Source organism: Danio rerio, chromosome 11, assembly GCF_052040795.2.
Source record: "Danio rerio strain M-AB ecotype USA chromosome 11, GRCz13ab, whole genome shotgun sequence".
Classification (NCBI taxonomy): Eukaryota; Metazoa; Chordata; class Actinopteri; order Cypriniformes; family Danionidae; genus Danio; species Danio rerio.
The window spans coordinates 35364044-35380056 of NC_141031.1; the positions used below are offsets into that span (position 1 = coordinate 35364044).

The 16013-nt window shown below is 35.4% G+C and overlaps 1 long non-coding RNA gene across 2 annotated transcripts in view; it reads right to left on the reverse strand.

The window, feature by feature from the left end:
• Window positions 1–16013, reverse strand: part of LOC141376633 (uncharacterized) — a 73944-nt gene that overhangs the window by 46739 nt on the left and 11192 nt on the right. The window contains exons 2-3 of one of the 2 annotated variants that reach the window (XR_015502760.1): window positions 2131–2215; window positions 664–894 (exon numbers count right to left, since the gene is read on the reverse strand). This is a non-coding gene — a long non-coding RNA (uncharacterized LOC141376633). Of the gene's footprint in view, window positions 1–663; window positions 895–2130; window positions 2216–16013 lie in introns of those variants that run through there. The other variant, XR_015502761.1, reaches the window with a different exon arrangement.

The following is a 16013-nucleotide window of genomic DNA, read 5'->3' on the forward strand; positions in this document are numbered from 1 at the left end:
ATCTGTTTAATGCAAAATCTGATTTGCTTTTTCATATCTAGAGTAAATGATTCCAATTTCCACATTGTGCCACTGTAATTTTAGCCGTCCATCTGTAAGGTATCAAAACACAGTAAAACTAACTTGCTTGCATCGACTTGTATCATCTTCAGTGTTTAGCAATATACAAACGTGCGATGACATGCTGAGCATCATTTAAACACTTCCAGACATTACAAAAATATGATTGCAACAGTTTTGATGGAGCACAGAGATACATTTAGCAGCGAGTGTGTTATCTTAGCGGGAGGCCACAGTTTGAGGAGCCACCATTTGATACAGTGCTGTGAATTTCAGGCCCATAAAAGAAAGACATTGCTTGTTAAATTGTGGGTCGCTCTGTCCACAAAATCACAAAGGCCCTGGTCCTGTCGTGCCCTGTCCCTCCCCTGTGTTTAGCGGCAAGGGCTCCAGACATAAAGCAACAAAAGCCAAGTCCAGCAAGTCTTTCCGAAATCAAGTTCACTCTACCAAACCATGTCGAGCTACCTCTGCGCAGCGGTCGCATTCATCTGACCTTCATCCACGCTGGAGAAATGAAGGAAAATGCCAACCAGGTGCACAAAAACTTGCTTTTTTCCACCCACCATGGGCCAGAGAGCAAAAAGCCAAAGAGGGAGGTGATTGAATCGGCATTTTTTTTTTTAATTCAACACAAAAGGACAAGGATTTCTCTCTCCATTTGTGCTCCCCATTAAAAAAAATAAAAATAAATTGCATCGCTGTAAAAAGATGAGCGGCATCCTTGCAGTCTCTAATAAGGGCATTGTAGATTCGTCTGAACCTGGAACATTAAACACGTTTGTCTTCCATCCGTCAATGTCAGAGCAATCATCTGTTCAAACGTCTGCCGTTCTGCAGGACGCCAGTGTTGTGTGTTTGTTCATTAATCATTTTAATCAGAAACACACACACACACACACACACACACACACACACACAAACATGCATCACTGACCATGCAACAGAAGGAAAAAATAATAATTTATCAGGTTTTTGGTTAAGGTTCTATCAAATGTATTAGAATGGTTTCGGTGAAGTGGTGTGTGTAAATGTTTTTGTACAACTACAGCAAAATACAAATAATAATAATTTTATATAAATTAAAATAAGTCCAGTGATTGGCATAAGTTTCCTCATGTGAATATATTTATTTATATAAATATATATAAATATATAAATGTGTCCACTATATACCTTTTTTTATTTTGGAATTTAATAATAATTCAATTAAGAATTGTATAAAAGCTAAATTGGGCAAAGTGTATGAGTGTGTGAATACAAGAGTGTATGGGTGCAGGGTAAATGCAGAAATCCTAAAGGTAATTTCAATGCCTTTTTAAAGACCCTAGAATATTTTAAGACATGTAATGGACATTTTCAAAGCAGAATATCTGACTTCACCATAGTTTTTTAGATAAACAAAAATGTTCACTGATGTCTTAAACATCTGCATATTGCATATTTACAGTATTTTTTATGCTTTAGAGGAGTCAAAAATGTACAAATGGCACCTTTATTAACTTTTTCTCCTCCACATAAATTAGGCTTTATTTAGATTTGCTTGTCTTTTTAGCCACCATTTAGCACCCTCATTTATTAGCCCCTGAAATCTTCTTAATACTGCTACTCTTGTCATTTCAGTTCTTCCCGGCTCAAATGTATTCATCATTTGTTTGTTTTCGGTTTACTCGTTTTATTGCTTTATTTGTTTTGCCCATGCTGCTACTGTATTTCATTCAAACACAGTCGTTTCTTTCCTCAACGCTTAACTCTCGCTTTCCTTCTGCTCAGTGACACAAACACACGTAATTCTTCTTAATGTGACAAATGAACTGCTCTAATCTCCCGCTCGCCTCCCGCGTTCATCGGCGCTAAATGAAAGCTTTTATGCAAATCAAATATTTTAGAGGGGCACAAGTTATTTTTCATTCAAACATACGCACTGGGTGGCTTCCTGGTATAAGGAGGATTTTCAAGTCGCATGTAAACAAACGTAGAGGCCTGGCAGGCAGATCATCGCATCAAAACTTTGTGACACTTTGTGCTACGCTTGTTAGCTTTAGCTCAGGTTTTTTAACAGTGACTCACCTGCTTGTACTGTAAGCAGTCGACTTCAAACCATCGCAGGAACTGGGTGCTCAGATAACGTCCATCTTCTGGTGGAAAGCTTACTCTATGAATGTAAAAAAACAGGCTATGTTATGCACAATATTACTCATGCCCATCAGTGACCTGTACAGTCAATCGTTCTTTAAAAACATCAAGACAGTGTCACTATATCAGTGCAATTCTACTATAAATATTAAGGTTAAGGATGAGTTAAACTGATATTTTTATTATCGTTAATATTAATGTTTAGATGAAAGAAACATTTTTTTAATTGTAATTTTTTAATTATTATTATTATTATTATTATTATTATTATTATTATTATTATTATTATTGAGAACTCTGAAATGTTCTATGTTTGTATGTTATAATCAGGTCCCTGCTGCATCTAGCAACCCAGAAAATATGAAAAATGAAAACCCAATAACTTTGTTGTGGTAAGATTTTTTTCTGCAAGAATGTGGCAAAACATGCAGCTGAGATTTTACGTTGTTTCTGATGTAGAAAGGAGAACTAATTATCATATTACCATTCCCTGATCTGCACATTTACACTGATAGTATCACTGCAGAAGACAGCATTTCTGTCCACTCGCTCTAGCAGCTGGAGCTTTACAATTTCTGTGATAGGAAAAAAAAAAAAACACATTACATAAATACTCTCTTGCTGGATAAACCATTGAAGATAAAACTCTCCACAGACTCCCAACATCTGAGCTGCTTAAAACATTGCGGATGAATTCAGTTTTTATGGAAATGTGCTGAATAGTGTTAGTCAAGTGTTACGTATATGCAGAAAACATTTTACGCCAAACTGCCTCAGCAATGAGGGTGCGTTCATTACTGTTTCTGAAGGATAACAATGGTTCATATTTTCAGGAATAGTTCAAAAGTGAAAATGTTTTCATCAGTTACTCTCCGCTTGTTCCAAACCCGAGTTCGAGTTTCTTTTTTTTTTCTGTTAAACACAAAGTAAGACAATTTTAAAAAATGCTGGTAGCTGGCACCCATTGTGTTGTGATAGCCAGCGGTGTTTTCTCTGCTGGAGATTACTTCCGGTGCTCCTACCAAACTACAACTCCCAGAACTCTTTGCACTCACCAACTTCTGCCACAGCTGACAATAATCCACTCACACAGAGACACTGAAACTCATCTTCACTGATTATATGGACTATATATACACCACTCACTTTCACGTACACGTTGCTGAGTCTTGTTTACCTGCTAACATTAAGCATTTTTCCCCCTTGTCTAGTCTTCCAGTGTTTTTGACCTTTTGCTTGTTTACCGTGTTTGAATTTTTGCTGCCTAGCCTAGCCATTTGCCTGTGCTTACTTTTCATATTTTGTATTTTATTTATGCTCCTGCTTTTGACCGTTGCCTGCACGACTACTCAGTAATAAACTGCACATGGAACCGCACGTCCGTTGCCAGACTCAATTATTACACATTGAAAGTCAATGTTGTCAATGGTCCATTGACATCAGCTTTTTTTCGTGTTCAACAGAAATAAAGAATTTCATAAAGGTTTATATTGATATAAGGGAGTGTACATTTTGAGGTCACTTTCATGTTTAGCTGAACAAACCTTTAACAGTTATGTTCTGAACAAGTATGTATTTGCATATTTTAATAAGTTTTTCTAATTTGCTGTTTGTTTATAAATTTAGAGGTTGTCACATGCTTATGATTGATCACAGCTGGTCCCGCATCTGCTTCATATATTGCACCAATCAGATGAATACAAACTCATTATAAATACGTCTTCGTCTTGAAGAATCCCCCCTTCCACCCCTTCTCCTCCCACGTCTACTGATGTCCCAGTGGTTAGCAATGTTGCCTCACAGCAAGAACGCAACTGGTTCGAGCCAATACCAAGCCAGTCGGTGTTTCTGTGTGAAGTTTCCTCCCATCATCCAAAGACATACCATATAATAAATTGACTGATCCAAAGTGGTATCATAATACAAACCCTTAGCCTGCTATATCTATTAGCTATTCCTAACACATTCACACTCATGGGAATTCTCAAGACCTACCTGAGCTCAAACTGCCCTCTCGCCACTTAACCGGGAGGGAGCCCTAGGGCTTGAGGATATTCTGCATGCCAAACACGCTTTATTATCAATCATCAGCTAAGTCTGAACTCTTGAAATGTTTATTAACATGCTAAAGTTAGCTATGTCTTAGTCAATAGCTTGATCCTAAAAATGCTCACCTGACTCCAGTTTAAACTTGGAAGGCCTTAATACACTACTGGTAATTTGTGAGTTAAGTTTGTTTTGCTCTTTCCGAAGTCTTTGGTTGTTTCTGTCAAAATAGAGCAAAGGCTCCACCCTCTTCTAAAAGCAGCAGCTCATTTGGATTCAAGTGTAAACACCTTCTTTTTTTTAGAAATATTTTTTCATCCATCCAAACAGTTAAAAATTTGACAAGCTACTCTATAATATGTACTGCTAATACATGTATTGCTAATTTTGATTTGTAATATTGATATGAATAATATTCAGATATAAAGTAAAAAAGTAAAAACTAATAGGGTTAGGGATAGGCTAATTGAAATATAGAAAATATATGTTGTTTTAATGTTATTGTATGTCATAATATTAATAACAACATTTGTTGTAATATTAAAATACTAATAATTGCAGTCACACACTCAAAAAAATATATATTTTTGTTGCTTGTTCAAACTACTTATTTAAAATGAGCTTAAACTAGAGGTTTTTAGGAAATTCTAGATGTTTTTGGGAAACTTAATTGTTGGGTTCAATCCACTTAAATTTGTTACCTTAATTGGTTTATGTTGGGAAAACATGAATGAGTTGTACGGAGTTCTGCATTTCATTTATTTATTTATTTTATCCTGCACATAGTTTTATAAATAATATTATCGACAGGCCACTATAAACGACTGTGAAAACTGGGCGCCCAGATAACGTCCATCTCCTGGTTGAAAGCTTTACTCTATCAACAGAGCAAACGGGCTAAATTATGCACAGTAATACAGAAGGCTCTGCTCGTGCACATCAATCACCTGTAAGCGGAATACAATCGATCACATTCGCGAAAAACGTCACAGCACAACTATTTCCTCCCTATAGCTTGTAAGGAATTACATTACAGCGCAATTCTGCCAGCTTAGACGCGAATGCGTTTAAACATTTACAACAATACATCACAATATATGGCGCTGTCACCATAGAGCCAACAGGCATATTGCCAAGTCTCAGGCAATGTGACTCCGGCACCCGGGAATGACAAAGCCTCCGTCTGCAGTATTTACGACGGCGCCGTGTTTCGTAGCTCACAGCAGAGTGCTCTTCTCTACGCTTGCAAGGATAACCAGTCCTACATATGACAAACACCCTTCTCTCCTCTTCGGTTAGATCTGCGGTGTTCATAATGCATTGGCCGTCCTGGAGCTGAACGCAGAACAGGCTTTCTAATGCAACTCGGCGGAGAGAGAGAAAGCTGTCACGGAGACATGCAGCCTCACAGCCGTGGACACATCCATAATGTGGAGCTCAGTGGGCCAAGCACATCCCAGCTTTCCCCTCTTCATCACCAATTCCAACACAAACCATTCTGCTCTGCTACTGTATTCAATATCACACTCAGGACTGGTGCAAGTTAAGTTTACTTGTGCAATGCCTTTCCAGCAAGCATTTTTGTGTTTAAAGTCGATATGAAACAGAAGTTAAAAAAGATTGTTCTTTATTCCCATTGCGTGACATACATCCAATTGAAATGGTACTGAAATGAGGAGAAAAATGTAGGCTGGTGCTCGATTTATTTTGTGAATCCATTGGACAGGTGCTTACAAAATGAAAGAAGATTGATGAATGGATGAAGGCAGAGCGGAAATGAGACGCCTTGATAGCCCCACCCTAAAGGCGTTCCATGTGACCAGAAGTAAAGAAAAAAAGTTGTTTCAATGGGGGGGAGAGTATAATATGGTATTTTATCAAAGATTATAAGGGTTATTTTTTATTACAATCTAATGAAGTGCACAGAAAATATAGAAGTGCACTACTATGTACTGTACAGTTCAAGTCAAAATCATTAGAACTCCTGTTTTCCAAAAAAATTTCCAAATGTTGTTCATAATAATAATAATAATAATAATAATAATAATAATAATAATAATAATAATAATAATAATTTTTTACATTGCTATTGCACTTTTCTGGACACTCAAAGCACTTTACACAATGGGGGGGGGGGGGGGGTGTCATGTCCTCATCCACAAACCATGCACCATCCACCCGCATGACACGACGGCAGCCATATTGTGCCAGATTTTACACCATACACCAACTAATTGGTGGAGACAGAGTGGCGAAGCCATATATAGAGCCCGGACGCAAACATTGGGAGAACATGCAAACTCCACACAGAGGTTCAGATTTTACCAGGTAAAGATCTGAGCCAGTGACATTCTTGCTATGAGGCAATGATGCTAGCCATTGGGCCTCCATACTGCCCTAACAAGAAAAGGGGAGGAGTAGGGGCGGAAGGGGGGATTCTTCAAGACGAAGATGGCAAAGGTAAGATACTCTGGTTATTTATTAGGGCTAGGCAGTATATCGAGTCAGTGTTTCCTCTAGGATCTTTTTAAACTGTGGCGGCAGGCCTTTTTTTACACAGATCTACCAACTACCTATGGCATTATTTCAATGACAAATGTCGTGAGCGCAGTATGGTAAATCAAGATTGCATTTATGTAATACAAGCATACGGATCTCCTTGGTTGTGCACTGATTTCCTTGCTCCTGCACAAAAACGATTGCACGCCTTAAAATATAAGCTGCTCAAGCGCAGATCTTCTTGTGCACTCTCAAATAAACACTGCTGAAGTGTGATTTAGTGTGTTTATGTAACGAGTATGTCTCCAACATTTATTAGATTTGCTAGGAACATTCATAAATGTTAATTCTACAGAATACATACATGTAAATGTGTAACTAAAAAACATACAGCTGATTTAATTCTTGTTTAGAAAATAACACAACTGTGTTATACAGGATTAATTATAAAAACACAATGTGACAAAATACTGTTTCATATTTACATTCAGTGTGGCTCATTTCTATACGACACTTTTTTGTTGCGTTACTATTTAAGAGCGTTCTTTTTTTATCTCTGACAACATGTTTTCTATGGTTCTGTTTACTTTGTTATTTGCACAACAGCACAGTAGTGCTGTGTATAGTGTTAAGTAGGAAAAAAAAACAAACCTGCACTGTATTTATTTATCAAAGATTTTATATATATATAAATATATATATATATATATATATATATATATATATATATATATATATATATATATATATATATATATATATATATATATATGTATATATATATATATATATATATATATATATATATATGTATATATATATATATATATATATATATATATATATATATATATATATGTATGTATATATATGTATGTATATATATATATATGTATATGTATATATATATATATATGTATATATATATATATGTATATATATATATATACATATACATATATATATATATATATATATATATATATATATAAATATATATATATATATATATATATATATATATATATATATATATATATATATATATATATATGTATATATATATATATATATATATATATATATATATATATATATATGTATGTATATATATATATGTATATGTATATATATATATGTATATATATATGTATATATATATATATATGTATATATATATATATATATATATATATATATATATATATATATATATGTATATATATATATATATGTATATATATATATATATATATATATATATATATATATATATGTATATATATATATATATATATATATATATATATATATATATATATATATATATATATATATATATATATATATATATATGAATGTGTATATATATATATATATATATATATATATATATATATATATAATTTGAAATGTTGTGTAACAGTTTTAAGCAGGAGAAAAACCTATACTGTATTTTATTTATTAAAGATATTGTGCAGCTGTTATTTTTTGTGTAGCTCTTTATTCGTAAACAGGGAGGGGAAACCTTTGTGTTTGAATTATATTTTGTTCAAAAAAATGTTTAAAAAAAGACGTTAACTCTCAAGTAATCATTCATGGGAAAATACCAGCTATATATCGTATATCGTCCTTCCTCCTAAATATACTGGGATATGATATTTTGCCTATATCGCTTAGCCCTATTATTTAAAGTTATATGATTAGCTAATAAGGGACCAGCTGCTATCATTCATAAGCTCGTGCTCCTCTTGAAATGAGTTTATATATAAACTTCACTAAGTTGGCATGTAGATGCAATGTAACTTAAATTCAACAAACGGACCATCAAAATAAAATGTGACCTAAAATTCTAGCACACGTGAAGTAGTAATTAATCAACCTAAAATGTAAACATTTCTTTAAAATACAGATAATATATTTTAAAACTGGATTAAAATAATCCAACCAAAAATAGAAATTTTAAAAGCATTATAAGAATGTTTGTATATTCCATCAAGTTTCCATTTTTCCTTTGTGTTTGTGTGTGTAATTGCAAATTCCTTGTGAAGATGTTTTAAATAATGCAAACCAGATGGACAGATGGAATCCTTTATCATCAAATGTTAAATCTTTAATTATAACAGTCTTTGGCCTTGTTTTTTTGTCTTTCAGAGGATCAGAACAGACCTCCTGCTCTAGCAATGTGGCCCAACACATGAGATAATTTTCTGCTCCAGTATCTCTGCGAAAGACCATCAGGCTCTGATGTGGTCTACAAATCCCACACACACATCCAGCTCTTCATTTTTTGACTCTGTCTGTCTCTCTCTCTCTCTCTCTCTCTCTCTCTCTATTACATGTACATACTTCCCTCTTCCTCACCCTGCACCAGCTGTAGCCCTCCTACCCATGGCACAGGCAAAAAAACACGCAAATTGAACAGTTCAAAAGGCAGCATGGTCTACCATCTGGGTTGGGAGGTATTTATATATTTCGACTCTGAATTATCAACACTGCGAGACTCCAAAATGGATGAAATCATTATCCAAAAATCTGATCTCAATGATCAGACATGAACCCACCTCAGAGGGCGTTTGATAACCGCATTGATGGTAATGAAGAAAGGGGCTCTTTTATGCTTGGAGGGTTGAAGTCCTGGCTCTAATGAGGAGGTTTTAGATCATACAAACCTCCTCGAAGATCACTCAAGTTATAATTTGCTCGCTCTTTTGGCGGGATGCATTATGCATTTCTTCTGTGATGAATGAAAGAGCACTAAAATAGTTCCAGCGGCATAGAGGTGATCGCATGACCGGCGCTCCGAGTTATCAGATGCCTGATGATTGAGTTTCATATCAGATTTATTCGCCAAACAACAATACTGCCTGTCTGAGGCGATAGAGCTTGTGGATTAAATGGCCTGAGTTTTCCGTTGACACGAAGCATCAACAGGAGCAGAGGGGGGAGGAAGAGAGAAAGATGTAGCACATGTAACCCGATCGGCACGAGCCACTGAGACACATTGTGTTTTGCAACCGATCACAGACGTTCCTTTGCGCGGCTGTCAGTCAAATCCTGATCAGTGTTGGCCACAAACATAGCTTAACACCAACACGAACATGATCCAGGTTCTCAACCTTCAAAGACTCTTTTTATCCTCCTGTACACTGCCGGAACTTGTCTGTTAGCACAAATCTATCAGCTTGGATAAACATGGCTTTTACTCTTTTTTTAAAGAACTCTTCAAATATGCAGGTTTAATACCATTTGTTACATCTGGGATAAAGAAAAAGGAGATTCTCCACCCACATTATGAAATATTAATTTATTATTAATTCGATCAAATTAAAATTTGATCATTAAAATTTTTTTTTTATCCTAATTAATTCTATTTTTTTTTTTTTTTTTTTTGTTACCTTTTTCTCCGTACCCCTAAAAAGGAGCTAAAATGTAACACCGTTTCTGGTTAGAATGCTCTAGAAAAATATCACTCACTTATATCCTTTGGCTTAATAATCATTAGGAGTTGCCACAGTGGAATGAACCACTTTATATTCAGGCATACGTTTTATTTAGCAGATGCCCTTCAAGCCACAACCCAGTGGCAGGTAATATGCAAAATAATATTGTCCTTAATTAAAAGTTTTTGTCTTGTTTCTAGTCTGAACATTAAAATTTTTAACAATCTCAATTCAAACCAAAAACAAGAATATTTTACTCACCCCAGGCAGATTATTTTGATTGTCTCAAGGAAAAAATTCAATTTTTGACTTGGCATTTCTAAAAACAATTATTTTTTTACTTGTATAGAAAATTCTTTTTGAATTAAATGTTTTTAGATATTTGGACTAGAAACAAGACAAAACCTCCAACTAGAAAAAACTTTTTTTTTTTTTTTTTTCATCGTGACAGCTAAATGTGAACTTTTATTCCTTTTAAAACATAATTACAAGAGCAGGTTATCCATTATCTATTTAATATTATAAATGAATTATTATATTTATATTATTATTAATTTTATTATTATAATATACTATTTACAAAATTAAAGTCTTTTTCCCAGTATAGGGTTGCGGCTGGAAGGGCATCCACTGCATAAAACATACGCTGGGATAGTTGGCGGTTCATTCCACTGTGGCAACATTTGATAAATCAGAGACTAAGGAATGAATGAATGAATGAAATTAAAGTTTTTGAAGCAGATATATTTAGTTATTCTTTAGTTACATTTAATACAATCACCAGCCACTTTATCAGGTACAATTGTCCAACTGCTCGTTAAAGCAAATTCCTAATTAGCCAATCACATGGCAGCAACTCAATAAATTGGATGCGGACATGATCAAGATGATCTGCTGCAGTTCAAACTGAGCATCAGAATGAGGAAGAAAGGTGATTTAAGTGACTTTAAATAAGGCATGGTGGTTAGTGTCAGACAGGCTGGCCTGAGCATTTGCTGGGATTTTCACTTACAAGTATTTCTAGGGTTTACAGAAAATGGTCAGAAAAAGAGAAAATATCCAGTGAGCAGCAGTTTTTGTGGGTGCAAATGCCTTGTTGATGCCAGAGATCAGATGAGAATGGACGGACTGGTTCGAGTTGATAGAAAGGCAAAAGTAACTCAAGTAAGCACTCGTTACAACCAAGGTATGCAAAAGAGCATCTCTGAACACACAAAATGTCAAACCTTGAGGCAGATGGGCTACAGCAGCGGAAAACCACATTGGCTGCCACTCCAGGCAGCAAAGAACAGGAAACCGAGGCTACAATTTGCACAGGCTCTCCAGAATTGGACAATAGAAGATTGAAAAAAATATTGCCTGATCTGCGGAGTCTCAATTTCTGCTGTGACATTCGAGGGTCAAAAAGTGTGAATCATATCAGACTGGTTTCTTGAACATGACAATGATTTCACTGTACTCAAATGGCCTCCACAGTCACCAGATCTCAATCCAATAGAGCAAATTTGGGATGTGGTGGAATGGGAGATTTGCACCATAAATGTGTAGCCAACAAATCTGCAGCATCACGTCAAATATGGTCAAAAATCTCTGAGAAATATTTTCAGTACCTTGTTAAATCTATGAGATTAAGGCAATTCTGAAGGCACAAGGAAGTCAAAACCAGTACTAGTTAGGTGTACCTAATAAAGTGGCCGGTGAGTGTATATGACCCAAGAGTGAGTTGAAACAATCCAGCATGTTAGCTTTCAAGTCACGGAATTGTTGTGTGAAATCAAGATCACTTACAATTCTGCTCATACGCTGAAACTGCACTGCTTGTGTTATGTTAATGATCTATTTCTTCATATTTTATGTCACAGTTTACAGTACCCATCCTTAGTTTGTGCTCATGCAGCCTTTGGTCATAAGAGAAACTTAAAATAACACTCATGTTTTAGTCTACATTTTGGAATGTTTTTTATTTCATTTCCAAAACTTTATAAGTTTCTTTTTATTCTGTTGAACAGTAAAGAAGATATTCTGAAGAAAGCTGAAAACCGGTAACCACTGACTCCCATAGTAGATAAACAAATACTATGGAAGTGAGTGGCTAAAAGTTTCCAGCATTCGTCAAAATATCTTCTTTAGGATTCTACAAAACAAAGAAGGCCAATCAGGTTTGGAACAAGTCAAGTGTGAGAAAATTAATTTGTAAATGAACAGAACTTTCAGTTTTGAGTGAACTATCCCTTTAATACTTAAGTTTAGGAATCCATATAGCAAATTGGCAGCTGGTTCTATCTCCTGTATTGACTGAAGAGGGAAAGTCAACCATGCAGGGTTTTATTAGGATCTAATGTTTACCCAGTCACCGGCATTCATTTACACCAGAAACATCCTTTCCCAACTGCTGTTTTTGGTGGTAGTTGTATCGGTGTTCATAGACCGTTAGCTTAGCATCACTTTGTCTCTGTGTTTGTCTCCTGCTGATTTGCTTTGATAGTGGGTCCACCGGGGCTCAGGCTGGCCTGTCTCATCAATTCGTTTTGCCTTTCATTGTCATCACGGGAGCTTTCAGAGAGCGGTGGTCCACCAATCAGACCAGAGACATTGTGCCGTGCTTAATCAGCTTTGTTAGCATTTCTGTGTTTCGGTCGCAAGCCTCAAATAGGCAGAAAGTTTATTGGTAATATGAAGAGAGAGGGAAATGTATCCGAGGATGGTGACTCAGACACTTTAATACAACCATGAGGGTTGATTAGAATTCTATTGCAAAAGTAGCTCTAAAGAACTTTGTCAAACTAAAAATTGCACTTTAGTCGATGCACTTTAGCCGACGCATTAGTCTTACAAGGACAATTAACTTAGCAATTTTCATTACCTGTGTTTTATACTTCTCAGAGTTGATGCAAAAAAGGGGTAATTTTCAGAGCACCTTTATGTGGAACTGTTTTAGAGGTGTATTATTTGTTAGCTGAGGATCTAGATCTGTGTATAATATTGCATTGTGTGTTACCATTGTTGAGCAGTCTAATCCCAGAAGTGTTGAGCCAGCTTTTTATATTCATTATTGCTTTTTTTTCCTGTTCATTGCCTTGCTTGTGTTGCATTATAAAAATGTTGGTAAAAATGGTTTGAGGAGTTGGAAAAAAAGTACATTATGTGTTATTATGTTTATTTATAGTGAGTCATGGTTCATTTTACTTAAACTACATGGTATTGCTGTTATGATCAAAACATAATATGGTCATATTAGATATATGATAATAATATATGATTAATTAAAATGCTATTTTTAATATAAAAGCTTTTCATTTTCTTAGTCTCCTCATTCACCACCAGTGTGCAGCATCCACCTGGATGACGTGACGGCAGCCATACCACCGCACACAACACATCAGCTGATTGACTGAGAGGAGACAGAGTGATGAAGCCAATGATAATATGGGGATGGTTAAAGGCCAATTGGCAAATTTTGGCCAGGATGCTGGGGTGAAACCCCTACTCTTTTTCGAAGAACACCCTGGAATTTTTTACGACCACAGAGAGTGGGGACTTCAGTTTAACATCTCATCCAAAAGACGGCGCTCACTGAGCACAGAGTCCCCATCCCTTTACTGGGTCATTAGCGAAAAAACACAGACCACAAGTTGGGTGCCCCCAGCCCATCTCACTGGCACCACTTCATTTAACACCAGATACACATGATGATGATAATAAAATATGTTCGATTAAAATGTTATTTTAATTTAAAAACTTAACATTTTATGTCTAGTTAAGCAAAAATATGTTTTATTCATTCATTTTCTTGTCGGCTTAGTCCCTTTATTAATCCGGGGTTGCCACAGTGGAATGAACCGCCAACCCATCCAGCAAGTTTTTACGCAGCGGATGCCCTTTCAGCCGCAACCCATCTCTGGGAAACATCCACACAAACATTCACACACACACTGATACACTACGGACAATTTAGCCTACCCAATTCTCCTGTACCGCATGTCTTTGGAATGTGGGGGAAACTGGACCACCCGGAGGAAACCCACGCCAAGGCAGGGAGAAAATGCAAACTCCTCACAGAAACGCCATCTGAGCCGAGGTTCGAACCGCCAACCTAGCGACCTTCTTGCTGTGAGGCGACAGCACTACCTACTGCGCCACTGCCTCGCCCAAAATGTTTTATCGCAATGGTAATATGAATATGATTTCACAATATTACAGTTTTTTTTTTTTGTTTTAAAGTATCAAGTTAATTGTTTATTATGAGTAATTCTATAAATATAATATTGGAAAAATCTGACATAGAAATATTTAGCTTTTCTGCAAAATATATTGAGATATGAATGCAATTTCACCAGATGGCTTAAATAGCTTCATTTGGAAATAAATAATTTGTTTAGATTGATTAGGGTGATTTTGTGAGGGGGTGAATCAAGTTTAAAATAATAAACAAACTGCAAGCAAAAATGATTACAATAGAGCAAAGAAAAAATAAACAGTGCTTTATGTTCTTTTTCGGAGAGTCATTAGTATTAAGGTATGGAAATTGAATAATGAGATAATATGTATAGTCTTCACTGTATTAAATAAAATAATTCTTTAAAGAAATAATTTTTATTTATTTTTTTCCGAATGCTTTAAATTCACTTGAAATCCCTTTAAAGCACATGCTAATAATAAACGTTCAGTGTGTTATGATTATACACTTTGCAATGACTCCACAAATCTCATGTATTCTCAACTGTTGTGCTGATCAACTATAATCCCAATTCAACATTTAATATCCTGTGATGTGACTATTGCGGACACACATTGCGATATCGATGTTAAAATGTATACAGTTGAAGTCAAAATTATTAGCCCCCCTGAATTATTAGCCATGATGACAGTAAACAATATTTGACTAGATATTTTTCAAGACACTTCTATACAGTTTGAAGTAACATTTTCAGGCTAAACTAGGTTAATTATGTTAAACTAGGCATGTTAGGGTAATTAAGTATAATGATGGTTATCGAAAATATATATAGCTTAAAGGGACTAATAATTTTGACCTTAAAATGGTGTTTAAAATTTTAAAAAGTAATGTAGTAATGTAAAAGTAAAAGTAATAATTATTTCAGAAATCAAAAGTTAATATAAATAATATTTATTAATATTTAATTGATATACTTTAATTATAATGTTTAATAATTAGGGGTGTAACGATTTATCGTTGTACGATTTATTGGGATGCAAAAATGTCACAATATGCATCGTGGCGTTATGACGATTTTATTACGATATGACGTCCGTTTTCTCTTATTAGTTGAGCTGTTTGCACGTGAGCTACGTTCCACCTGCCGTCGCATGTGAGTTCAGATTGCAGCAGCAGTAATGTTAGCAGACCAAGATGAGTGGAGTTGAAATAGAGGATGGCCCATCCTCTCAAAATCAGACGTCTGGCAACATTTCGGTTGTACAGTCATTGCTTTAGACTCGTCCGCTTTTTGACACGCATACTGGGTCAAACATCCTAAGTTTTAAAGTCTTCACAGTGATTTACATACTTTGCACAGCGACATGGATACCTCCTAATGGTGTTGAAAGAGTCACATACTGTATTTATAAGGTACAATTCACCCTAAAATATCATTCTGTCTTCATATAATGATTTATTGGCGGCCGCAAAATCACACATGACGTAAGCTGACCGTGAGCTGTTACTACAGAGGGCGGACTATGATAGAACCTGCAGGTTGTGACTAACAGGTAATAAAGTAGTAAACAACATTCAGTTTGTGGAACAGAGTGATCGTTCAGGAGCCGCGTGGGAAGTATGAACAGCAGTGGAAATGAAACCGAAAGCTT